Source organism: Mastigoproctus giganteus, chromosome 1 (genome assembly GCF_048544385.1).
Source record: "Mastigoproctus giganteus isolate SK-2022 chromosome 1, ASM4854438v1, whole genome shotgun sequence".
Taxonomy (NCBI): domain Eukaryota; kingdom Metazoa; phylum Arthropoda; class Arachnida; order Uropygi; family Thelyphonidae; genus Mastigoproctus; species Mastigoproctus giganteus.
In genome coordinates this window covers 20265265-20292597 of record NC_143575.1, presented here as the reverse complement: position 1 = coordinate 20292597, position 27333 = coordinate 20265265, and the positions used below count along the sequence as shown (strand labels likewise).

The window sequence follows — 27333 nt, the reverse complement described above, 5'->3', positions numbered from 1 at the left end:
TGATTCCTTTCTACCCCGCTTCTTGATTAGACCGGCGTTTGAGCCCATCACCACCAAATACGGAGGATGCAGAAAGGTCAGGGAATGACTACCGCATATTCCCGGAGCAATATGGCCTTAGTTGCTAATGCTCCTAAAAACCAAATAACAAACCTTTCTACCCCCCCCCCCCTTTTCTCTCTCTCTCTCTCTCTTGGGGTAACTTGGAAATTTTTTTTTGGCTGGTGCAGCATAAGCCTCAGGCTTCCTTGCACCATATGGCTAATAATAATAATAATAATATTCTTACCATGTGTACCCCATATCCAAAAATTTCATTATTTCATACAGCATCTCCCCAACACTTTTTATTTCTATTGAATATACTATGAATTGTCAAACTAATAGAGTAAGGTTATCTGCAAAAATATCTAAACCTCCCAAACACTTCCTAGTTCATTTCACAAATATACGTGGTCACAATTCTAATCTCAACGATGTCCATTTCCACTTGCAGTCTGCCAAACCCCATGTACATTTTCTGACAGAATCTCAGTTATCGGTTGATTCAACTACTGCTCATCTCAATTGCTCATCCCAAATTATTTGCTGTGATTCCTTTCACCTCAAAGGTGGTACTTGTGCACATGTCCATTCCGATATTCCCTGTCAGAGACTTGGTAATCTGGAATCTCCTCTTTTCGATTTTCTCTGGCTTAAAATCTCTCTATCCTCATTCTGTCAAATTCATTTGTTGTCTCTACCGTTCTCCACTAATCACTTGGAGCTCTTAGACTTCCTCTCTTTGCAACTTGACTTTCTCCAGTCCAACTTTCCTAACAGTGAGGTAATTTTCCTTGGTGATTTTAATGTTCACAACTCCAGCTGGCTTCCATTTTCTAGTCACACCGACCCAGCTGGTCGAGATGCTGAGGCTTTTGCAATTACTAATGACCTTGCACAGATTGTTCATTTACCTACAAGAATACCAGACAATCCTAATCATACAGCCAATATGCTTGATCGTTTTCTCACAAACAACCCTTCTAAGTACACGGTTGAAGTGATTGGTCCTTTAGGCACCTCAGATCACAACTTGGTGATTGTCTATTCTCCAATGGAGCCTTTATCTCATGGCTATTCCCAACCTCATGTTGTTTGGAATTAAAAGAATGCAAAATGGGATGACCTGCGAGATTTCTTTTCTTTGGTTGGATTACTGTTTCAAAACCTCTGAAGTCAACGTTTGCTCAGATCGTGTGAGTGAAATTATTCTTGTAGTAATGGAATCCTTTATCCCACACTCCACTTTAAAATCTCGTCCTTTATCTAAATGTGCTAAGGCCATTCAGGAGAAGAATGTTGCATATCGTAATTGGCTTGTTTCCAATTCTTTAGTTTCATTTTCTGCCTACATCAAAGCTCGCAACAATTGTAAAGCAGTTATTAATCAGTCCAAACTAGATTTTGAACAGGCTAAGAATGGAAAACTTGCTTTAGATTTTGAACAGGCTAAGAATGGAAAACTTGCTTCTTGCCCTAATAGTAGCATTCTGGTCTCTTGCCAAAGCAACTTTTGCCCATCTCTGCTCCCACCTCTGTCAAAACAAGATGGTTCTGTTGTCACTTCAGCCAAGGGTAAAGCCGACCTGCTAGCGTCCCATTTTTCTTCCAACTTGTGTATTAATGATCTTGGTAAAACACCTCCCACCATTCCGAACATGCTCCACTCAATGCCTCCTGTAGTCTTCCGTCAAAAGGATGTCAGAAGGATTTTGACGAATCTTGATGCTAAGAAAGCTACAGGTCCTGATGGTGTTTCTCCACTTGTTCTCAAAACCTGTGCTCCTGAACTTACTCCTGTTCTTTGCTGCCTTTTTTTACTTTCTTATTCCAAAGGTGTTTTTCCTTCTGCTTTGAAATTTGCTCATATCCAGCCAGTTCCTAAAAAGGGTGACAAATCCCTCCCATCCAATTATTGTCCCATTGCAATTACTTCTACTCTTTCTAAAATAATGGAGAAATCAATTAACCGCCAACTCTTAAACTACCTAGAAACCTTCCATCTGATCAACGATCTCCAGTATGGATTCCATCAGTGTCGATCCACTGGTGATATTCTGGCTTACATTACCCATTTATGGACTGATTCAATGGAAAGGTTCGGTGAAACACAAGTAGTTGCTCTTGACATCTCAAAGGCTTTCGATCGTGTTTGGCATAAAGGTCTTCTAAACAAGCATCCATCTTATGGTTTGCCAACTGTTTTTAGTAATTGGTTATCCAGTTTTCTCTCTGATCGCTCACTGAGGGTGATGGTAGATGGCTCTCTGTCTTCTAACTTCTCCACTAATGCCGGTGTCCCCCAAGGTTCGGTTCTTTCCCCCACTCTTTTCCTCTTGTATATTAATGACCTTCCATTGACTGGAAATCCTATCCATAGTTTTGCCAATGATAGCACATTGCATTCCACTTTCCATTTTGAGAAACCTTGCCCTGCTCAATCAACTTCAACTTCTCAAGTATCCACTACCAATTCCTTAAATTCCGATCTCCAGGTAATCCTTCAGTGGGACAAAGACAACTTAGTTGATTTCAATCCTTCTAAAACACAGTCTTGTCTTATATCTTGCCAAAAGGATTCTTCTGCTCCTATGCTTATTTTGGTGACACTCCAATTTCCAGGCAAATTGATATATCTATTTTGGGGATTACCCTGACTTCTAATCTCTCTTGGCACAAGCACATTACAAATATTGCTTCCTCTTCATCTAAAAAACTTGGTTTTCTCTTTCACTCTCGACGTTACTTTTCTTCCAAACAGCTGTTCACTCTGTACAAATCGCAAATCCACCCTACCGTTGAATATTTTTCCCGTGTCTGGGGTGGTGCCCCCAAAACCTCTCTCAGGCTTCTAGATTCCATTCAGAAGAGGGCACTTAGGTTAATTAATGACTCTTCTCTAACAGAGTCTCTCCACTTGCTGTCTCATAGATATACTGTTTCTGCTGCATGCCTTTTCTACAGATACTTCCATGGGCACTGTTGTTTTGAATTGGCTTCTATGATTCCCACTCTCTCTTTCAAAACAGTCCGAACACGTGCCACCATCAGCCAACATCCATTTACTGTTAATTTCAAACTCGCAGAACCAACTTTTCATCTTCCTCGTTTATTCATTCAACTGCCGTTTTCTGGAACAACCTTCCTTGATATGTCTTCCCTGAGAATTACAGTCTACAGAAGTTCAAGTCTGATGTCAACAAATATCTTCTCTCGTCTTCTCAACCTCCAACCCAAGCATGGTACTAAATACTATAGGTTCCAGTACCTCTCGTGTTTGGGGTTTTCATAAAAAAATAAAAATAAATAATAATAAAAATAATAATCATAGTGAAAATGTGAAATGTGTGTTATATTTCAGCTGTTACAATCGAGGATTAAAGTAGTAAAGTACATAAAAAAAAATGTTGACTGTGTATTATGATCTTGAGGTACACGTTGATATTTATTTTATTCAATTAGAGAAGTTTGGTGAAATATGTGTTTACGTATCAATTTTTATTAGAAATCCATCAGAAACAAGTATTACAAAATGTTAAGTAAATATTCGTATGAGTTTTGTGCTGTAAAGTGAAAATAATTACTTTATCCATTATTAGTTATTTTTCTTTCACTTCCATTAATCACAGAAAAAAAATATTGAATTTATTTAAGAAATGAAACTCTCAGGCTTCTAGAATATGCAGTATATGGCATATTGCAGCTAAAACAGTGAATATTATGTTTATTGTCTTGGCCATTTGGAGGAATGAGTGGGCAATATGGCAGATGCACAGAAACTAATGTTCTTCGTTTGACCATAAAAATTATTGCCTTTTGGGGAGCTCTTGATTTTTTTTTTTTTTTTTGTTAGCAGTTTATTAAAAACAAATCATGAATTATTATTATTATTATTAGCATTAGCTATATGGTGCAAGGAAGCTTGAGGCTTACGCTGTACCAGCCAAAAAAAAAAAAAAAAAATTCCCAAATCACTCTGAGAAAAAGCAAAAAGTAGAAGGAAATTATCAAGAAACAGAAGAATGATGATATCCAGCTCAGGACCCTGGGTGTGCCAAGCCCATACTCACCAGATGTGAGCCCCTGGGGATAATTTTTTATTAATCACAAGCAGAAATGTGCAATGTGTATTATATTTAAATTTTTATTATAATCGAGGATGAAATAAATAAAATACATTAGGAAAGTGTTGGCATCATACTAATATTTACAGTACCTACCCATTGTATTTTGTTTAATTTATTAAATCACACAGCATAAAATAGATGTTGCATTTCAATTTTTGTTAAGATCCAGAGGGAAATAAGTAAAGTGCATTACAAAAAGTTGAGAGAATATTATGTTGTGTTAGCATAGTGAAGCAAAACAGTTATTAGTTAAATAATTAGTAATTCCCTGGTAACGGGTTAGTTATTTACATTTCACCTCTGTTAATCACAGAAAATGAAAATTTAAATTAAAAAAATTCAATTCAAATTAAAAAAAAATCACTTATGTGGCAAACAATGTAAGAAAGCAAGCTTATACAGCATCAGCCAAAAAAAAAAAAAAAAATTCCAGTCTTTTTCATTTTCCACTACCCTGAGTGTAGTATCACACAGTTGGTATTGTACTTTGGGGTTACTGCTGTCCATATGCAGTACTTTGCATTTAGCATTAGCATTAATAGAGGCATATGATGCAAGAAAGCAAGCTTATATAGCATTTGCCAATGTTAAACTTCAATTGCCATTTCTTAGCCCATCTGCCTAACTTTTCTAGATCTTGTTGCAGTAGCATACCATCATTAACCACCCTGTCAACCTTTGTATCATCTGCAGAATTGGACATTAAGCCTGTTATGCATTCCTCAATATTATTAATAATTATACAGAAAACAACAATAGGCCCAACAGGAACACTGGGGGACTACGCTAATAACATTAGTCCAAGAAGAGCATGCCCATTGATTACCACTCTTTGTCTTTTCCCATTCAACCATCCCTTAAGACATAGTGGCAACTTTCCCTTAATGCCACACTGCTCCAACCTGTACAGCAGTCTTTTATGTGTAACAGTATCAAAAACTTTCCTGAAATCCAAGTATATGATATCAAAATTATTTTTTGCATCCAGTTCCTCTATGACCACATTGTAGTAGGCAATCAAATTGGTTAGACAAGATTTTCCCTTAACAAACCCATGCTCTGCCTGAAGTATAATTGCACCCTTTTCTAGATGATCTAGCATTACTTCTTTTACCAGTGACTCCATTATTTTCCTTGGAAGAGAAGTTAAACTAACAGGTCTGTTAGTTTAATCATTTGATCCCCCTTTGTGAATTGGGAATACAGTTGCACATATCCAATCTGCAGGGACTTCCCCTTCCAAGGATGCTCAACATTTTTGCAATGTACTTATTTCCTCCTGGATTTTAATAAAAGACAACATGTATTTCATGTTTCTGCTCTGATTAATAAAAGCAAAATAGTCATAATTCATGACTTATCTTTTTAAAATTCATGACAATCTTTTTAAAAGAGCCAAATATAAAATTTCACAAAAATCCATCCAATGAGTTATTATATGGAGACAGACTTAGTGAAGCCAACAGGTGCTATATGTACATACATGAATGCCCCTAATAAACCTTGAAGTATAACATGTGTTTTATGTTCCTGCTGTGATTAATATTAAACTAACAGTATAATCCACTATTTATATATTTAATGAATTTATAACAATAAAATCAAGCTCTTTTAAAAGCACACATTCTTTCATGTGTGCAGTATTGAAACTGAAAATTTTCTTTCAAGCTCTGCATATTGCCCATTAATTCCTTTAATGATCCCAGACACAAAAATTTAAAATCTATAGTACCATGGATGAACTGTGGGTTTGGAAGTTAGGAGAAACTTGCTGACACTGAAAACCTGAATTTCTGTACGTTGTAATTTTAGAAAATATACATATGCATGCCTGCAAACACAACTGTGGTGAGTCAACTAGCATGCCATCCAGCATATCAGTTCTTATGTACACATAGCAATGAATACTTCAGTGGTTGATGTTGACCAAATATTCTCACGAACCAGCTCAACAAAAAGTAATTGGAGGCCTTTAACAATTTTTAAAATTCTGTTTCCGCTTCTATCTTGTATGATTTTTGAGCTAATTGCAATGAATGCATTGCATGCAGTTTGTTTAGACCTGCAGATTTAGTGTTATTACACCAATGATAGAATGTTTGTGCAGGATTTTATAAGCAACCTGCAAGATAGATATAAAAATGACACCCGATTGACTATACAAAACCATATGTTCCATGCTCTCCTTTTCTTCCTTACCAGTGTACAGGGCTGTGTTAATGCTACAGCCATGGCCGGGGGCCTCACCTGAAGAGGGGCCTCATTTTCAGTGTAAATATTTTCTAAAGTAGTGATAAAAATTTCTAATAATAATAATAAACCAAGAAAACGTGTAATATAAAAGCATTCTTAAACTTAACTTGTTAAGTGTTTAAATTTTATTCTTATACTTGTTTTATTGTACAATAAATAAGTTAAAAGTTTCTATTAAAAATTGTTTTTATTATTATTTTATTTTTCAAGTCAAAAAACATAAAACATTTTGACCTCTTAGTTTACATTTTTATCAAGAAATTATTATTCACAATATAAATATAAAAACCTATGTAATATTTGTATTTATTTTGTGTGTGTGTAATATAAATTTAAATATGGCCAGGGGCCTCTTTTATCCTTAATCCAGCCCTGCCAGTGTAATCACTATGTATTTCCAGATATTGATAAATAGGTACCTTCCAAGACAGTTTTTGCTTGTAGAATACAGTGTGACACTTAAAGTTTAGAAACAGGAAGAGGTGTGAGATATGGGTGTGTCTATCCTCAACTTTATTTAATACATATGTAAAAGAAATAGTTAAAGAGGCATTTGATAAAGAAATATGGATGAGGGAGAATTGTATAGGTGTGAAGATTATTCTGAGTGTTATATCTGTAGATGATGACATGCCCCTTGTGGCAGAGTCTGAGGAAGGATTGCACAAATTGGTTAGTAGGTTAAAAGGAAAGTTGTGATAGGGTTGCAGTGAGAAAAAATATTGAAAAAATAAAAGGTTATTGAGAATGGGAACAGAAAGCTTTAAGTTAAATACTGAAATAGTAGGAGAGAAATTATAGAACAGGTGAGTGAGTATAGGTATTTGGGAAGCCAATGGTAGAAGAAGCAAAGAAATAAAAATGGGTTTAAAAAAAAAAAAAAAAAACATTTGAGAAGTGAAAAGGAATATTATGGAGGAGATTAGGAATTAGTTTAAGGAAAAGATTGGTATGATGTCCGGCATTTCAGGTGTATTTTTATTACTATGGGCATATATGATCATATCTAGACATAGGCATTTTCCCCCTAACTATTCCTTAATATTTTTGGACAGAAAAATTGAAAAAAGTGATGTAAATGAGAGTTATAAACAAAAAAGCTTATCACTGGGAAAGAAATTTACTGATAAAATAAAGTAATTGTAACTGGGACTTTATTTTTGACCTTCATACCCAACCTCCATGGCATTCTGTGATTCACTTAAAGCACAAATTTCACAGACAGGTCTATGCCATTCAGTTTTAATAATTACATTTTAGTATATACATCAGATAAAATATTGATAGAACTTTACAACTTAGTGATGCTGAAAAAGTTTGCTTCCTTTCATCATTCAGCCTGCCCTATTAATACTAATTTTATAAAATAAAATTGTTGCATTGAAAATAAACAAACAAAAAAAGTAAATAAATAAAATAAAACAACAGTAATTTAAATTTTTAAAAAAATTTGTAACTCCACCCCTTTAAGTTGCATCCCACCACAGGTGGGGAGTTTTCTCAAATTATGTGACCCATAATTTGAGAAACCTGACTTAACTGATACTTCAAGTACATCAAATCTATTTACTATACACCTGACATTAGTATATAAGCAAGTATATTGTCTATTTTTATCTCTTAGTAACTCTAATAAAGCCCATATATTTGCTTGTCCCATGAGAACCCTAGCAGGCCTTGTAATCCTCCACATTTTGCTTTTCAACTGCTTCATGTCTAAATAAAAGCACTGCAAGAATTGGTTTCGTCTCTGCTTACGGCTGCTGCCAAATTGTTAGTCTGCATGCTCCCATCCCATTGCAAATTGTATATGAGGATGCAATAAAAATCCAACTTTTCTTATGTTGTCAAGGGATGGCACAATATTTCAATTAACATCTATCACAATTTGATTCAAAGTTTTATTTGTAGAATCAGTACTCAATTGCTGCCAAAGGCTGACCATCACTTCCTATTTTATGGTACTACCTTTACTTTATTTTGCCAGTACTTTTGTTAATATAATGTATGTTTTGAAGGAGGAAATATCTAACACTTAAGCAAGGAAGTGACTAATGAATGAAGTTGCAGTCACTCTTGATGGACACTTCAGTCCTAGTGGAAGGCTCAAATATTAATGATATTTATATCTAAGACAATTTTTGGGCTAGAGCCTCAAACTACAAAAAGATTCACTAAATAAACAAGTTAGTGAATCTTTAAGTTAACATTTATTTGATGCAATTGCACTAACTTGTCCGTTTAGTGATATTTATATCATAATAAATAAAAGAAATCCATTGCAGTTTCTTTAGGTTATTTTAATATACATAAAAACGAATTACTTTTGGGTAAACTATCCAAAAGTAAGTCAGCTAATTCATCATTAGAGCAAGTGACATTTCCCCCTCCCCTCATTAGAGTAAGTGAAATTTTTTCCCCCTCATTAGAGTGACAATTTTTTCTTGTTAAGAGTAAGTGACATTTTTTTTCTCATTAGAGTTAAATGCTACATTTAACTCTAATGTTACATGTATCATAAATTTAAATCATATTTTCTTCAGAAGGTGATTCTCAAATTTCTGCCTATATTACATAAAATTATGTTAAGACTTTCAGACATCAGCAGCATTAAGTAAGAATACCATAAATTATCAGGAGTTTTTACACCTGACAAATGGGAGAGATTTTAAAACAGAATACAAGATCAAGGATAGTTGTTTGCTGCATGGAGTGTTCTGTCACCAGAACCATTCTGCAAGCTTGATGACCTTGTATGAAGCCTTGGTTGCAAGGTCTCATTATTTGCTGATGACACAGTTAGTTGGATTGCTGCCAAAACTACTCAAATATTAAAAACAAATAAAAACAGAAAGTAACTGTTAGACAGTGAAAATTTTTATTAATGTGGTTAAATTCTAAATTTGTTCATGAATGCTATCAACAGTTTTAACCTTTGGTAAAGATGAAATTTAAGCTTGCCATGATATACATGACATATTAGTGACATTTTATATAAATTTCTCACAAGTGGAATACACAGAACATAACATTTATTCTTAGATGACTCCAATAGTAGCAGATATTTGTTTTCTGCTTTCAGGGTGTTTTGGGGGAGTACTCTACATTTTGTAAATTGGAACTGTATTGTCTGCTTTCTTTGTTTTTTTTTAGCATATTTCAGTCACGACCTCTGCATGTTATTAGCTGCTGTTACGACACGCCCACTTATGTCATTATGTGGAAAGGATATGACTTAAATCCAAATACCTGTGCAATGTGTCATTGAAATACTATATTAATATTATATACAAGGTTTGATCACAAAGGTTATCAAATGTTTCAAAAAATTAATTTAGACAGACAACTTGTGTAGTCAAAACCTGCCAATTTGTACCCATTTCACTGAATTTTTTTGAATGCTCAGTTCTTTGTGGATAATATGATTAACTCATTCACAGGATAAGTTTAGTGTATTTGCATATGTATTAAGCCAATCTGATGATCCTTCAAAATCAGATTATGAACAGCATCAATATTTTCTGTAGTTGATAAAGTCATGGGTTATCCAGACCTGCAGTCATCTCTAGTAATCTCCATTGGACTACACAAGCTGGACAGGCAACTTGTGTAGTCCAATGGAGACTAATAAAGTTTTGAGACTTTAGGATTTCCATACTTTTTTGCACTATGCCATGTCTCTAAAATTAATTTATTAAATGATAAATGCGTACATTGTTAACATTCTTCAATATACAGTAATCTCCTTTTAAACCACCACTTGTTCCATCGCGCTTGCCACTGATCAGAACAATTATGGAAGTCTTCTTTTGTAAATACTTTTTGTGAAATGTGGTCCATCATGTTTGATTTCTTGAATTGACAAATGATTTTCTTTTCATGTCCTGTTTTAATTTTGATATAGCCAAATGTCACATGGTATCAAATTGGGCAAATAAGGTGGATGCAGTACAACAAAATTTAAATGTTTACATTGTTCAAATTATGCCATTTTCAGTATATGTGATGAATGAGAAAAAATGTGTTCACTCAAAGCAGCTTTCAGCTAACCTCCTGCATAAGAAATTAAAACTTGGTGTGGGCATGCTAAAAAGTTGTCATGAGTCTCACTCACAATTTTTTAAGTACTCTTATGCATTCAAGAATTATAAGATTGTTTACTTAAATTTCTGATCAAACATTGTATGTTCTGGGTAAAGTTTAAATCCACTTCTCATTTCTTACCTACTGCATTGCTTGATAATTGATGACACCTTTTGGAATATCTTGTGGCCAAGAGATTCTTCATGATGCCATTCCACAGACTGTTGTTTTCCAGCTTCTGTATTGTTTAACTTGTATGGTTTCATATTCAGATGGCAACATAACACATTATACACCATTCACCTTGACACTTTAAACTCAAAATTTGCATATTGTATTGATTTTCTCTGGGCTTTGCATAAAAATTTTCTCGAACCGACTATATTGCATTCTCACTGACTTTTGTGTGGCCACCTCAGCTGGGATAATTGCAAAAACAGGCATCCTTTATAAATTTTCTATAATATTGCAGAACTGTAGGTCTACTTGATGGCTTGTTTTTAAACTGTTTCAAATTTATGCATAACAGCACTAGCAGACTGCAGCTCACCAAACCAGAGTATGCATTGCACCTCCTTGAGGCTGGTAAATTCCACCAGAATTACAGTTTTGCTGTTATGCTGCTATCTTCTGCAGCACTTGTGTTTTTTGGTTAGTGAATAAGAACTTGAAGATAGAGGTTTGTGGACACCCTGTATTATTCAAAATTGACATAGAAGATAGTGTGTCAGTAAATCATTTTACCTGTTTTACTGTAGGCATTTTTTCAACTTACTCCCCCTCCAGTACACATAAACACTCATCCTAACATCATGGGGCAAATGTGCACATGTAGGGAGACTCCTAGTATTTCTTGTAGCATAGAATTCTTTACAATGGGTCACTGTCATTAGAGAATAAACTTCTATTGTCACATTGCTATCAAATTTCTATCTCCCCAAAAATTCTTTTAATGGTCAGAAAAGATGGAAATCTGAAGGAAATATGCCTGGACTATAAGGTGGAGGAGAGGGAAGGTCCACGATCTTCCAATTAAGAGTGTTGTGATGGTTCCAATGGCAGTACAGGTGCAGAGTGCTGCTGTTGTGTACAATGATTTTATGTCAACATTGCTTTCATCCTCGTTGTCAGAAGAATGGAATAATATGGAATAATCCTTTGCTGTGCTCCAAACTATCTGCATAAATTAAGAGACCCAGAAGACTGAAGCTCTGACCTTGCTAGAGAGCTTTGGAGTTTGAATTTTTTTGACCTTGGAAAATTTATGGGATGCTGACACAAGTTCCTATTTGCTTTTAGGTTTGCAACAGTGAGTTCTTATCTCTCATCACACATTACAGTGTGGTCAAGAAATTCATTCCCCATCCTCTTCCAAATGCTTAGTGGAAATCTAACTCTTCACACTTTCTGATTGTATATAGTATCTCTTGGACTGATCATGATTTTGTACTCACTTTTAAATGCAGGTGCTTGTGACTCTCTCTATATTATCAACACTGTTCACTTTTTGAGACGTCACGTGTCTCAGAGCTGTCCTTAAATGGAGTACACAAACTCATGATTTTGATAATGCATCTTTCCTGAACTGTACAATAAATCTTCATGGAATATATGCTGGTTTTGAGCCTTCTTTCATCAAAACTTTGATTACACATTATCAATTGTTCCACTATAAATTGATGCATTATCAACTGTTCCACTTTCTTAGTGACTTCTATATGCTATCTTGCAGTATGCAGTCAAGTACAGTTACAGAAATATAAAACAAATTTGCAAAGATGGTAAAAATCCACATCATTATTTATGAGAAACAATGAAAATTCTGGGTCAGATTTCAACCCTGCCCTTATACAAATCAAACCAGTTTAATGAATCTTAAGTTATGTCAAATCTGTATATTTACTAATTTTTTTTTTTTTTTTTTTAAGGTTCTGGAGAATTTTATATTGGACTGTAGGACAATGACAGAGGCCACAATTATAGAAGAAAGCTGCTCCAAATAACCTCTGTAAGTATATGCTTTAAGTACAAAAGAATAGAATTCTTAAGATTATTATTTTTATTCAATATTAGTCACATATGTTATTAAAAACAATGCCCCACATCCCAAGATACTGAAAACTTTAAAACGCTATAACTCAAAAGAGATTTTGTGACCGAGAAAATTAACATATAAACAGATTCCATTTAATTTTTAATATATTATAGATTAATATGATTTTTATAAGCTGGTCAATAAATAACAATAATTATCCATTTTTTGTAATACGTCATATTGAATCAGATGGAATATTTTCTTTTCCTTCAACTTATAGATTATTTCCAGTTCCAAGTTTTTCTATCAACACATGTTCAATGGAATATCAAGGTCACAGTCTTTTATTTTGATTATTATTTACTATTGTTTTATTTCTCTCTCAGCAGTACTGTGCAAATTATTTCTGTTCCAACGTTCTGATTGTAGTTTCAATGAAGAAAATGGAATTTGCAGAGTACAATGTGTACAGAAGGACAGACAGGGGAAGAGGGGTTATGCTATTAGTTGTTATTTGGTTTTTAGGAGCATTAGCAACTAAGGCCATATTGTTCCGGGATATGCGGTGGTCATTCCCTGACCTTTCCGCATCCTCCGTATTTGGTGGTGACGGGCTCAAACCCTGGTCTAATCAAGAAGCGTGTGCTACGCACTGCTGCTCCTTCCCACCTGGCTACGGAGGCACCCATATGCTATTAGTTAAGAAGCACAAAATCTAAGGAAGTGCATCCATTTGACATGGGTGGACAATGCAATGTTGAGTCTGTTTGGTGTGACATAAACACTGGGAAAGGGAAAATGAGAGTAGGAGTATGTTAGGCCTAATGACACTGATGAATACAATGAACAGTTGTGCAGAGAAATAGAATGGGCCAGTAAATCAGAATGTCTTGCAATGGGCGATTTTTAACTTTCCAGATATTGACTGAAACTTGTGGGTTGATCACTTGCACATTAGCAAGACTTTTGTGGATTTATTGGAGGACTGTTTTCTACGGCAACATGTTCAAGGGGCAACCAGAAGGAGTAATACCCTTGATTTGATTATCAGCAGTGATGACGCATGCATTAGGAATTTGCAGATAAAGGAACCACTAGGTGACAGTGATCACGGTGTACTGATGTGGGATTTACTTAAAGATGTAACTAAAATCAAGAGTACAGGGAAGGGTTTTTGTTTTCATAAAGGTCACTACAGAGTTCTCAGACAGTTTTTAAATTCTATAGAGTGAGATCAACTGTGTTGATCAAGTGAGATTCTATAGAGTGAGAAATCTTTGGCAAAAGATGCAAAGAAAAAAAGCAGAGAGTTCTTTACTTATGTAAACTCTAGAAGGAAGGGGATGAATCAGATTGGTCCACTTAACATAGATGGTTCGACTATTGATGATCCTGCTCAAGTAGCTGATAAACTGAATGAGTATTTTGCATCTACATTCACACATGAGGAGTTATTCAAGGAGCGAAATGGAAGAAGTTTATCAAACTCTAACAGGGAGCTAAGTGATTTTGTGATAACTGAGAGCAAAGTGGAGGAGAAATTGTTGAAGTTAAACATAAAAAAGCACCTGGGGTAGATGTAATCTATCCAGTTATACTGAAGGAGGCAGCAAGGGAAGTAAGCAAACCCTTAGTGATAATTATGAGAGCATTATTAGATTCAAGGGAGGTCCCCATGGACTGGAGATGAACAAATGTATTCTCAATTCACAAAGAGGGTTCAAAGGGTGACACAAATTATTATAGACCTGTTAGTTTAACTTCTGTTCCAGGGAAAATAATGGAGTCACTGGTTAAAGAGGTGATACAGTATCACCTAGACAAGACAGCAGCAATAGTTCAGACACAGCATGGGTTTGTTAAGGGGAAGTCTTGTCTGACCAATTTGATTGGATACTATGATATAGTCACAAAGGAACTGGATGCTAAAAGTAATTTTGATATCATATACTTGGATTTCAGGAAGGCTTTTGATACTGTTGCACATGGAAGACTGCTGTATAAATTGGAGTGGTGTGATGTTAAGGGCAAGTTCTGCATGGATAAAGGAGGGATGGTTGAGTGGGAGACAGCAGAGAGTGGTAATAAATGGACACTGCTCTACGTGGACTAATGTTATTAGTGGAGTTCCCCAGGGTTCGGTGCTGGGCCCATTGTTGTTTTGTGTATTTATCAATGATATCAATGACGGTATATAAGTCTAAATGTCCAAGTTTGCAGATGATACAAAGGTTGGCAGGGTTGTTAATGACAGTATGCTCCTGCAACAGGATCTAGAAAAGTTAGGCAGATGGGCTGACAAGTGGCAACTGAAGTTTAACGTTGACAAATGCAAAGTACTGCATATGGGTAGCAGTAACCCAAGAAAAATGTACCAACTGTGTGGTATTACATTCAGGGAGGTGGAGAATGAAGAAGACCTGGGGGTAATTGTGCAGTCAGATATGAAGTTCTCTGAGCATTGCAGATGGGCTGCCAGAGCAGGTCATGGAGTTTTGACAATGGTATATAGGAATTTCGCTAGAAGAGACAAGGAGGTGATTATCCCTTTGTATAAGGCAATGGTCAAGACACACCTTGAATACTGTATACAGGCCTGGAGGCCTCATTTTAGGAATGATGTAGATTTGCTAGAACGAGTTACAGAAAAGGGCAACAAGATTGATAAGAGGAACAAAGGAGTGCGCTTATGAAGAAAGGCTTAAGTTCTGCAAGTTGCAGCATCTGGAGACTAGGCACCTGTAAAGTGCTCTGATTGAGGTGTATAAGGCCTTGAATGGTTTGAGCAGGCTGAATGCTGATGGGATACTTCCATTTGCTCAGACTAAGAACCTGAGGGGGCATAGGTGCAAATTGAGGAAAGACAGGTGTACAATAGATGTGCAGAAGTTTGCCTTTAGCCAATGGGTAGTTGATTACTGGAACAGAGTTCCATCTATTGTTGTGGAAGTTGATGGCTTAAATAAATTTAAGGCTGAACTAGACAAACATTTGAGGTGACTAGATGGATGAAATAGGAAGGGTTTTTTTTTTTTTTTTTTTGGCTAATGCTGTATATGCTTGGTTTCTTGCATCATATGCCTCAACTAATGCTAATGGTATCAGATGGAAACTAGTTCCAGCTATCAACCACTCATTGGCTAGAGGCAACCTTCTGCACTTGTATTTGGCAGCGATCCTTCCTCAATTTGAATTTATGCTCACTCGTGTGCATAGTCTGATCAAGAGGAAGAATTCCATCAGCACTGAGTTTGCTGAATGCATTCAAAGCCTTAAACACATCAATTCACTTCACCAGATGCAATTTACAAAACTGAAGCCTTTCTTGGTAAGAACACCCCTTTGTTCCCTTCACCAATCTCATTGCCCTTTTGTGCACCTGTTCCAGCAGATCTACATTCTTCCTAAAATTAGGCCTCCAGACTTATATGGCACTCAAGATGCAGTCTAACCATGGACTAGTACAAAGGGATAATCACCTCCTTATTCCTGCTAGCAAAGTTCCTGTATATCACTGAGAAAACCCTATGCCCTGGCAGGCTGTCTGCACTGTTTGCAGAACTTCATATTTGACTTCACAATTATCCACAGGTCCTTTTCATTTTCCACTATCCTGAGTGTAGTACCACAGAATTAGTATATTACTCTGGGATTACTGCTACCCATATGCAGTCCCTTGCATTTGTCAATGTTAAACTTCAGTTGCTATTTTTTAGCCCATCTGCAATTTTTCTAGACCTTGTTGCAGTGGCATGCCTTCATTACTCTCATTAACCATCCTGCCAACCATTGTTTCCATTATATGTGCAGAGATAAACACACATAAATCAAATGATATGACTGCAAAATATTGCTTCTGCAATTGACCCGATATATTATTTCAGGTTGGGATTCCGCAATGAATTATCAGCGTTAAGCAGGGATCACCTGTACTGTACATACATATAATAAAATTTATTTTTAGAATACAGATATAAAGCTATCTGAATAAAAATTGATACCATGGTATTATTAAATAAAAGAAATTTCATTGTTCAATAATAAGTTGTATAAGATTATGTAAAAATAACAGACAACTTAAATGGAGAGTATACATTCTGAAGTCATGAAGTACACTCCTATATAAACAATAGGCTGTTTCTGATAGATTCACTTGCTTATAGCTTTTAGGATTTGGACAACCTGGAAGGAATTAAGTATCATGGAGTGATGTCAAAGCAACCATGAACTGCTGCTGGAAGAAATCATGACCAGAATGTGCCATTGATTTTCAAGGATTTCCCAATGTTAGAGAGGTACAGAGGCCAGGGATTTGTAGAAGAGATTAAAAAAATTGTTGGCAGAAAAACCTCTGTCAATATGAAAAGGAAGAATGTGGAACAACAGTTACCAACTAAAAACAGCAGAACTTTTAAAAATTAATAAAATTAATGATATAATTGTGGTTGATCCTCTTATGGAAGGTAGTAACTGAAAAGAAAAATTGAAGCTCTATATACCTTATAAGGAAATTAAAAAGGGAAGATATGCTTTCAATTACATAATTTTCAAAGCTGATTTCTATCTCGCTGTATCTACTTCATTCTGTTTAATTTTCATCACAGTACAGGTAGCCCTCTATTTACATTGAGGTTAGGTTCCTGGGGAGGGGGACAGGTGCAAATGGAACCCTTTATATAATGAAGTCAATCCGAAATCACAGGGTTAGGTTCCGGGCACCAAAAATTTTACCTACCACTTTGCACTGATTGTATTATTTTATTAGCATTCTTCATAGTTGTAATAATAGTCGATGGAGGCATATTCATAGCCCTACACGCATTAGGGTGGCTTTCACCAGATTCCATCCTCCGAATAGCACTAGGATTCAATGAACTTCTTTTACCAGACATGCCATCTCTTTATTCTATTAAATTAAAAACTTTATAATGCAACTGGCAAAAATTGCACACGGATATCACTATTATTATTTAATTTATTAATAGCACAATTAATAAAAAATGTTAACGTAATAAATTTCCAACACATGTAAATAGCGTAAACAACAACCAACTGAATCGTTCACCGTATCCACGAGTGGTTACTTTGAGGGCGGGAATCTTTCTCGTCTCTGATATGGATGCGGCAATTGCTGATTGCCTCAGATTGTCACGTGAACAGTACATAGCACAGTATGGTACCGATAAATTTTGTCTGATGATTTTAAACTTTCAATTTATAAAAAATTTGCAAAAAAAAAAAAATAAATAAATAAATAAACAATAATAAAAATGGCGTTGTGGTTGGTGATCGGCGCTATTGCGAATTGGTGCAAATGGACCAGCGCAAAACGAGGGCTACCTGTATATACTCCTTTACTCTCTCTCTTTTCTGCCATTTAATCATCTCTGTTATCTCCCAGCTTTTCAATCTTTATGTGTGAGATTGCTTCTTTTAGCATTAGTAGAGGCATATGATGCAAGAAAGCAAGCTTATGCAGCATCAACCAAAAAAAACCACCCTCCCATTTCACCCCTCCATTCGTTCCAAATTTAGGCTATCAACTTCCATGACAAAAGATGGAAGTCTGTTCCACCAACCAACTACCCGCTGGCTAAATGCAAACTTCCACACATTTGTCCTACAACAGTCTTTCCTCAATTTGAATTTATACCTTCTCAGCTGATTATGTACTCGTTCCAACAGCTTTACATCCTTCTTAAAATGAGACCTCCAGACCTGTACAGTACTCAAGGTGTGGCCTGACCATTGCCTTATACAAGGGGATAATCACCTCCTTATCTCTGCTAGAAAAATTCCTGTGTATCATTGACAAGACACCATGAGCTACTCTTGCACTGCTCAGAAAACTTCATATCTGCTTGCACAATTCCCCTGGCTCCTTTTCATTCTCTACCACTGTCAGTGTAGTACCACAGTTGATACGTTATTCTGGTATTACTGCTTCCCATATGTAGTACTTTACTTTTGACTACTGTTAAACACTTACTACAGTATTTTACAGTGTCCTGTAACTGACATTAATTTTTCCTATTTCTATTGTTTAAAAATTACATTTTTGTATTTTATGACTTTCCTGAAGCAATAGACACTCTGCTCCTGCAATTGGTAAGATAACTGTATTTACATAATACAAAGAAAAGCATTACCATACCTCATAAAAAAAAAAAAAAAAAAAAAATTCAGGAAGGGGAATGCCAGAGGTGAAGTAAACTCTGGCAGTGAGGTAGATGATTTTGTAATAACTGAGAGAAAAGTGGAGGAGAAATTGTTGAGGATAAACATAAAAAAGGCACCTGGGGTGGATGGGATCTATCCAGTTATATTAAAGGAGGCAGCAAAGGAAGTAAGCAAACCCTTAGCCATAATTATGAGAGCTTCTTTGGACTCAGGGGAGGTACCCATAGACTGGAGTTGTGCAAATGTGATACCAATTCACAAAGGAGGATCAAAGGCTGACACAAGTATTTATTGACCTGTGAGTTTAATTTCTGTTCCAGGAAAATTAATGGAGGCACTGGTTAAAGAAGCACTGCAGGATCATCTAGACAAGACTTCAGCTATAGCTCGGACACAGCATGGTTTTTTTAAGGGAAAGTCTTGCCTGACCAATTTGATTAGATACTATAATGCAGTCACAAAAGAACTGGATGCAGGGAATAACTTTAATATTATATACTTAGATCTTAGAAAGGCTTTTGATACTGTTGCACATGGAAGACTGCTGCACAAATTGGAGCAGTGTGGCATTGGAGGCAAATTGCTGCTATGGATAAAGGGATGGTTGAGTGGGAGAAGACAGAGAGTGGTAATCAATGGACACTGCTCATCGTGGACTAATGTTATTAGTGGTGTCCCTTAGGGTTCAGTGTTGGGTCCATTGTTGTTTTCTGTATTTATAAATGATATTGATGATGGTATATCAAGCTTAATGTCCAAGTTTGCAGACAATACAAAGGCTGGCAGCATGTTGCTGCAACAGGATCTGGAAAGGTTGAGCAGATGGGCTGAGAGGTGGCAAATGAAATTTAACATTGACAAATGTAAAGTACTACATATGGGAAACAGAAACCCGAGAGTAACGTATCAACTCTCTGGTACTACACTGACAGTGGTAGAGAATGAAAAGGACCTTGGGATAAATTGTGCAGGCAGATATGAAGTTTTCTGAGCAGTGCAGACCGGCTGCAAGAGTAGCTCATGGTGTCTTGTCAATGATATACAGGAATTTTTCTAGCAGGGATAAGGAGGTGATTATTCCCTTGTATAAGGCAATGGTCAGGCCGCACTTTGAGTACTGTGTACAGGTCTGTAGGCTTCATTTCAAGAAGGATGTAGAGCTGCTGGAACGAGTACAGAGAAGGGCAACAAGATTAGTGAATGGAACAAAGGGTTTCTCTTACGAAGAAAAGCTTAAGTTTTGCAAATTACAGTGTCTGGAGACTAGGTACTGGCGAGCTGATCTAATAGAGGTGTATAAAGCTTTGAATGCTTTGAGTATGTTCAATGCTGATGGGATTCTTCCTCTTGCTCAGAATAATCATCTGAGAGGGCATAAATTCAAATTGAGGAAAGACAGATGTAGGATAGATTGTACAGAAATTTGCCTTTGGCCAGCGGGTAGTTGGTTGGTGGAACAGACTTCCATCCCTTGTTGTGGAAGTTGATAGCCTAAATAAATTTAAGGCTCAGCTGGACAGGTATTTCGAAAGAATGGAGGGATGAAATAGGAGTGTGTTGTTTTTTTTTTTTTTTGGCTGATGCTGCATAAGCTTGCTTTCTTTCTTGCATCAACAAAACAAACAATGTGATTAAACTAATATAATGAAACAGAAATAATAAACCACCTGTTTCATCAAGTGGTGGTGAAGCTGGAAGCAATAGTCATTTTTCTTTTGTTTAGCCTACAACCCTTAACACAAACAAGCAATATGTTATATCACTGCTCAAAAGTGTTGTTTTAGTGAACTGAGGTAATATGCAGATGTAAAGATTTCTAAGCCTGCCTGACAGCTTTATGACTGCTTATTACTTGAACAAGCTGTTAATACTGATAACTCCTCTATTATTATGCTCTCTGATATCACAAACGTGCCTAGATACAAGCAAGAAAATGCCACCCATCCCCATTATATTTCAGTTCCTAAGTAATGATGTATTAATTTTGCCATCCTTGATAATTGGTAGCTAGATGCTGTTGTTTCAAGGTTTCGACCTCGGCATTAGTTATGCAAACAATTCTGGGTTAGGAGAAGATATCTTTTTTTCATTATCAAGTGAACTTCTGATCTTTCTGTATTTAATTTTAATTGTCTTACCAGGCCATGAAGACTATTTAAACCTTCCCATTCCAAAACAAATTTATTATTGTTTTTTTTTTTCGTCTTATTTTTTATACAATAGTCTTGTATTTGCCACATTTACAGCAACCATGTATTTTATTATATTGTGGTACTAGAACAAAATAAAATTAAACATGCTTAAAGTAACTTATTGATCACTAAAAGCATATGGAGGCAATGCTAATACTGATTCATTCTTCTTTTCATCCATGTAACTTTGATAATGTTTCAGTTTTGACTGTTATGTTAAATGCCAGTTCATATGAAGTGAAGCTATTTACTCCTCATAAAGGAAGTTTTTTTTAACCAGTCAGTGACAGTTCATCAGAGAACTTGAAAAGAAGGTATAATGTGAATTTTATGAAGGTTTGGTGTGCTCTTGTTGCATCTTGGTTCTAAAATAATGTACGCTATTACAGACAACAGTTTGTAGCTAACAATGTCAGGAGATAATTCTTTGAGTGAATAGGGAATTCAGAGAGCTCTGAATGTGTACAATGTAACAGGTTGCTGTTAGTATTTGTTAATTATCCAAGCTTCAGCCCTCTGAGACTGTGCATCTTACCAGTAGTGGGGGAGGCCTATGGTTGGATATGTGCCAAATTAGCAAATTTAAATATTTAGGAAAAAATAATGTTTTAACCTTAACTTCAATGACTTATGAATGTTTTATACATGTGTGTGTGTGTGTTTGTGGGTATGTATATATGATGGGTGGCACTGTGAACTAGTGGCTTTTCTTTTGCAAGAAAAACCACTAGTTCTCAGAGTTTGAAAATTTTAAAGGGGAAGATAAAAATTTCATCAATCACTATTTCTTGTGGAATATTCTCTCTTAATTCAGCACTATTCAAGGAGGCAATTAATCACAAAAAAAAAAAAAAAAAAAAAACCCCTCATTCCTTTGATCATCCCCACAAGAAAAGTTCACCGTTATGTTTGGCTCTTGAAAAATTGTTCATTATTCTGGATGTTTGGCTGGTGCAGCATAAGCCTCAGGCTTCCTTTCACCATATGGTGCAATAATTATAATGATTATAATGTTGCAACCTATACCCCACTGTAACTTTTGTATCATGGAAAATTTTAATTTATTAGATTTAATAATAATGTTTAATTAAATTTAATAAAATCTAATTTTATTAAATATAACTTCTTAAAAAAAAAAAAAAAAGAATCAAGCTAGACATATTTTTATATGAAAAAGGATGGCTGAAGGATAGATGTGTTAAAATTTGCTTTCATATAGAAAATATTCAATTGTTGGAACAAGCTATTATTTGGTGTTGTGGAAATATGCAGTTTGAATAATTTTAAGGAAGAATTAAACAACTTATTTGAGGGGATTGACAGATGAAATATAATTATTATTATATTTTGGTGATGCTGTATGAGCTTTCTTTCTTGCATCATTTACCACATTACTAATACTTATATTATATGCATACGAGATATGCAATAAAGTTCTCTGACTATGCAGTTGTGGCCATGTTCAATGAGTTTGAAAATAAATGGACTTGGTATGTTGTAGTTCAAACACTTCTTCTCACTGATGGTGGTGCACAGATTGTCCAGTAGGCTGACAAGTTGCAAGCTTACCAGCTTCGTTAGTAGAATTACAATTTTGTGACACAATTTGGCAATAGAGCAGTGAATGAATATTAAATTTTGCTTTAAATATGGAAAATCTGCAACAGAAATATATAAAATGTTACAACTGTTTATGGTGATGAAACATTAAGTCATTTGAACAGTGCAAAAATGGTATATGCTGTTCAAAGACTGATGTGGGGATGTTTGTGATGATCCAAGAAGTGGCCATCTGTCAGCATTTCAAAATAGGGACAGAGTTGCTTGTTATTTGTTTGTTAGGAGCATTAGCAACTAAGGCCATATTGCTCCGGGATATGCGGTGGTCATTCCCTGACCTTTCCGCATCCTCCGTATTTAGTGGTGATGGGTTTGAACCCCGGTCTAATCAAGAAGCATGTGCTACGCACTGCTGCTCCTTCCCACCTGGCTACGGAGGCGCCTGGACCGAGTTGCAAAAGTCTGGGAAACTGCAGGAAGAGATCATTATTTGAGCCTCAGAATGATGGTTGATGAGCAGGGCTGGCTTCAGGGGGGGCTATCGAGTAGTGCGGCCGCACAGGGTGTCAAAATTTAAGGGGCGCAAAATTCACTGATTTGCTGTAAATCTCAAGTTGCAATTTTCTAAAAGTTGCAATACGAAGTCAATCTTGTGTTCTGATTCAAGCAATTTGGAGGAGTTCAGATTTCAGTTATCGTTCATTCGAATGAATAAACGCGCCTCTCAACTCACCAGAAACAGGCCTCAGGCCACTGGTGTTTCCCGTGGGGCCCGCGGCTGTAGAAATGCCGTGCAGTCCATGGCTTTCAGTTAATAGTAAAAATATAATGCATAAACTTAATAGGAAGTTGGAGAGGGTGCACCAAAAAATCTCACATAGGGTGCTGATAGACCTGGGGCCAGTTCTGTTGAGTTGTATACAAAGTGCCATCATGCAAAGACTTCTTTCGGACTTCTCAAGACAATCCTAATTTCCCTTGACTGTATTTTCACTGGAGATGAGTGTTATGTGTTTCCGTATGACCCAGAGATGAAGTGAAAGAGCATGCAGTGGATTTCAACATCATCATCAAGGCCCAAATATTTTCATTTCTTTGGATGGCTTTGCAGACTCTTTTTAAAAACTTTTAGAATTATATTTTAAGTGTATTCAGTCGAGTGTTGATTACTTTGAATAAAAATAAAACTGTTTTGAGCTCCTTCACTTTGTGTTCTTTTTATCACACCAGTTGAGAACTTTATTGTTGCACCTCACATTTCGTCTGGGTCCATTGAAGGAACCAGACCTGTCATTTGAGGGCCAGCACCTGTTTTGCATGTTATAAAATTATCTTCCATCAAACCCACCTCTTTACTGTTCTAGAAAAGACAGAATATTTTGTTTCTTAATGAATGATAGGTTGCTTTTGGGAACTTTGCATTGTTAATGATTTGCTGCATCAACAGCAAGTCACTTTTTGTGCCTCCATAGGTGCTGACATGATCTTGAATTAATCTTGCATTAAATTTACTTTTGAAATTTATAATTATGTGCACAAAGAACAATGTGTTGCATGAGGCTTATGATGATGAGGTATTGCCACAGTCAGCTTCTTTTGCTGCCAGGTATGTAGTGTTGATTTTAATCCTTCCCCAGGTGTTTTTATGCTCTAAAACCATGTGTTCACGTAACTGTAAAACATAATACCTTTCTAGAAGAGCACATTCCCTTGGATTCTTGAATGAAAATCTGAGATGTTTCCACTGAAAAAGGTTAAAATATCCCCCTCATGCTTAGTACTTTTGTATACCTTCCAATAAATTAAAGAAGGTTCACTGCTGTATAAATTGGAGCATTGAAGGCAATTTACTGCTAGGAATAAAGGGTTGATTGAGTGCGAGAAGACAGAAAGTGGTTATCAGTGACACTGCTCTTCATATATTAACACATTATTAGTGGAGTCCCACAGGGTTCAGTGCTGGGCCCACTGTTGTTTTCTTTATTTATTAATGATATTGATGATAGCATATCAGGCTTACTGTCAATAATGAAGGTGTGCTGCTGCAACAAGATCTAGAAAAGTTAAGCAGTTGGGCCGAGAAATGGCAATTGAAGTTTAACATTGACAAATGCAAGGTACTGCATAAGGATAGCAGTAATCCCACAGAAATGTATCAACTGTGTGGTATTACACTTGGTGTAGTGGAAAATGAAAAAATACCTTGTGGTAATTGTGCAGTCAGATATGAATTTCTCTGAGCAGTGCATAAAGACTCCTGGGACAAGAACTCGTGGGATTTTGTGAGTGATATACAAGAACTTTACTAGCACAGATAAAGATGTAATTATCCCATTGTATAAGGCCATGATTAAGCCACATCTTGAGTACTGCATACAGGTATGGTGGCCTCATTTTAGGAAAGATGTAGAGCTGCTGGAACAGGTACAGAGAAGGGAAATGAGATTGGTGAGGGGAACAAAGTGGTGCTCTTACAAAGAAAGGCCTCAGTTCTACAGATTGCAGTGATGCAATCGAGGAAGGATGATTGCAGGATAGATATGTGGAAGTTTGCCTTCAGCTAGTGGGTGGTTGATCATTGGAACAAACTTCTTTCTGTTGTTATGAAAGTGAGTAGTTTGAATAAATTCAAGTAGACATATTCGTGGAGGGGATGAACAGGTGAGGTTGTTAGGTTTTTTTTTTTTTTTTTTTTTGCTGATGATCTATAAGCTTGCTTTCTTGCATCATTTGCCACTACTAATACTAATTAAAGTCTTTTCCTCTGAATTTTTTTACACAGCCTTGTCAGAACTTCAATGAAGTAAGTTTAATCAACAGTCTGATTTGGTGGGACTAATTCAGCCATGATAATTTCTTTAATATTGAATAATTTTATTGAATATAATAATATAACATAATATTATATACAATATATATAATATAATAATAAGGGTAGCATAATAATAATTTTAATTATATTAATATTATTACTAATGTACAAGTTAGTGCAATTGCATCTTTTCTGTACATAGCCAACTACTTAAGTAGTTATAAATTGGCATCATTAAGTATATCTCATATTGTGAATACCTTCTCAATGACTTGCCATGATATAACTACTTAAGTATACTACATATAAGTAGTTATATTTAATATAACTACTTAAGTAGTTGGCTGTGTATAGAAATGATGCAATTGCTCTAACTTGTACATTAGTTAAACTCATTAAGTAACCTGAGGTTTTAGCCCTGAACTACACCGTAATTAATAATAATATTATAATTATCTTGAATAATATTGTCTTTTAGTTTCTGGGTCGTACTGGAACAGCCAACTTTCATTACAAGTGATTACAGTATTTAGAAAGTCTGGATCTTCTTCAGTTTTTTTCAAAACATCTTCACAAGCTTGAGTCAGTCTACTCATTCTTTGATTTTTATTCAAAATTTTTGCCAACATCTTGTCACACATTTTTTATGCCTAAATTTTCAGTTAAAATTTTTCTGTTTCTTTGTCCATATTGAGTTCTGTGCAACCATTCTAATGATTAATTGACAATTACTTCTAGTCAATGTCCTTACCTGGTCATTCATCATCTTCCACATTCTCTCTTCCTTCTAAAAATCTTTTATGTTATGCCATTCAAACACATGAGCTCTTGACATAGCACCTTCCCTATAAACTTGATGTAACAACTTATAACTTTCAGCGGTGTTTTCTTTAGTTTTGTTAAAAATTCAAAGTTAATTAGTTGTTCAATTCTTTTGTCTGTCATTTTTCCAGCAAACCGCAAAAACACAAGGTAATGAAAACTTGTCTCACTGAAAAGTGAATGAGCATGTTGGAACGTGACTTGCCAGACAACTAGGGAACGGTTCAAGGTCACCTGCTGTGTCTTTGTTTCACAAGTGGCACTTGGTGTGTACATTGCTGTTATTAAATAGCAACACCTTGTGTATACCATTTTGTTTTCTATTATTTCACCATTCTTTTATCTAGTGTAGGAACTTAAATGGCCCTCTGACAATGTATGCTGAAGGCATTCATGTGGGACTTCTGACAAAAGCTTACTCAAGTCTAAAAACATTATGCCAACTTATTCTCTTTGCCCAGTTCTTTTGTAATGGCATTGTAGTAGTTCTTCAGAATAGTTAAGCAAGATCTATTCATAATGAAGCTATGCAGTAATTCCTTTATAATTTATCCCTCCCCAGCTGACTCTGCACTGCATAAATATTCCTAGCACAGAAGGCACACTTACAGGTCAGTATGACTAGTTACCCATTTAGTATTAGCAATGGCCGCATGGTGCAAGAAAGCCTATGACTTATGCTGCACCAGCCAAAAAAAAAAACCAAATAAAACGATAAAAAACAAACAAACTAATAATTAATAAAAGAAAAGGAAATTAAACCTATCATCCTATGCATTTCCCTCACCCGAAGGTACTATCCAGATGACCTTTGAATTTCCCCAAACTGTCATCCTCTACCACCCATGTAGGCAACTTATTGCAGTAATTTATAACTCGCTGGCTAAAATAAAACTTCCTGCAGTCCAATCTAAACATCTTCCCCCTATAACTTGAATTTATGTCCCCTAATTCTAGCATCATTTATAATCTTGAAAATTCGTCCTCATTCATTTTACTGATGCCTCTCAGAGCTTTAAACACCACAATCAAATCTCCTCTAAGGTGTCTAGTTTCCAAACTCTGCAACCCACATATTCGAAGTCTTTCTTCATAAGGATGCCCTTTTGCCGATCTCACCAGGTGAGTTACCTGTCTTTGCATCTTTTAAGAAGCTCTGTCTTTCTTCAGGTGCAGTCTCCATACTTGAATACAGTATTCCAAGTGTGGTCTAACAAAAGCCTTATA

The 27333-nt window shown here is 35.8% G+C and overlaps 1 protein-coding gene across 2 annotated transcripts in view; it reads left to right on the top strand.

Annotated features, from left to right (window-relative positions):
- The window catches only part of LOC150090615 (uncharacterized), a 458225-nt gene that overhangs the window by 146581 nt on the left and 284311 nt on the right, over positions 1-27333 (top strand). For both annotated transcript variants that reach the window (XM_090371783.1, XM_090371775.1), the window contains exon 2: positions 12434-12513. The gene's annotated coding sequence lies outside the window, so the exon portion shown is untranslated. The remainder of the gene's footprint in view (positions 1-12433; positions 12514-27333) is intronic.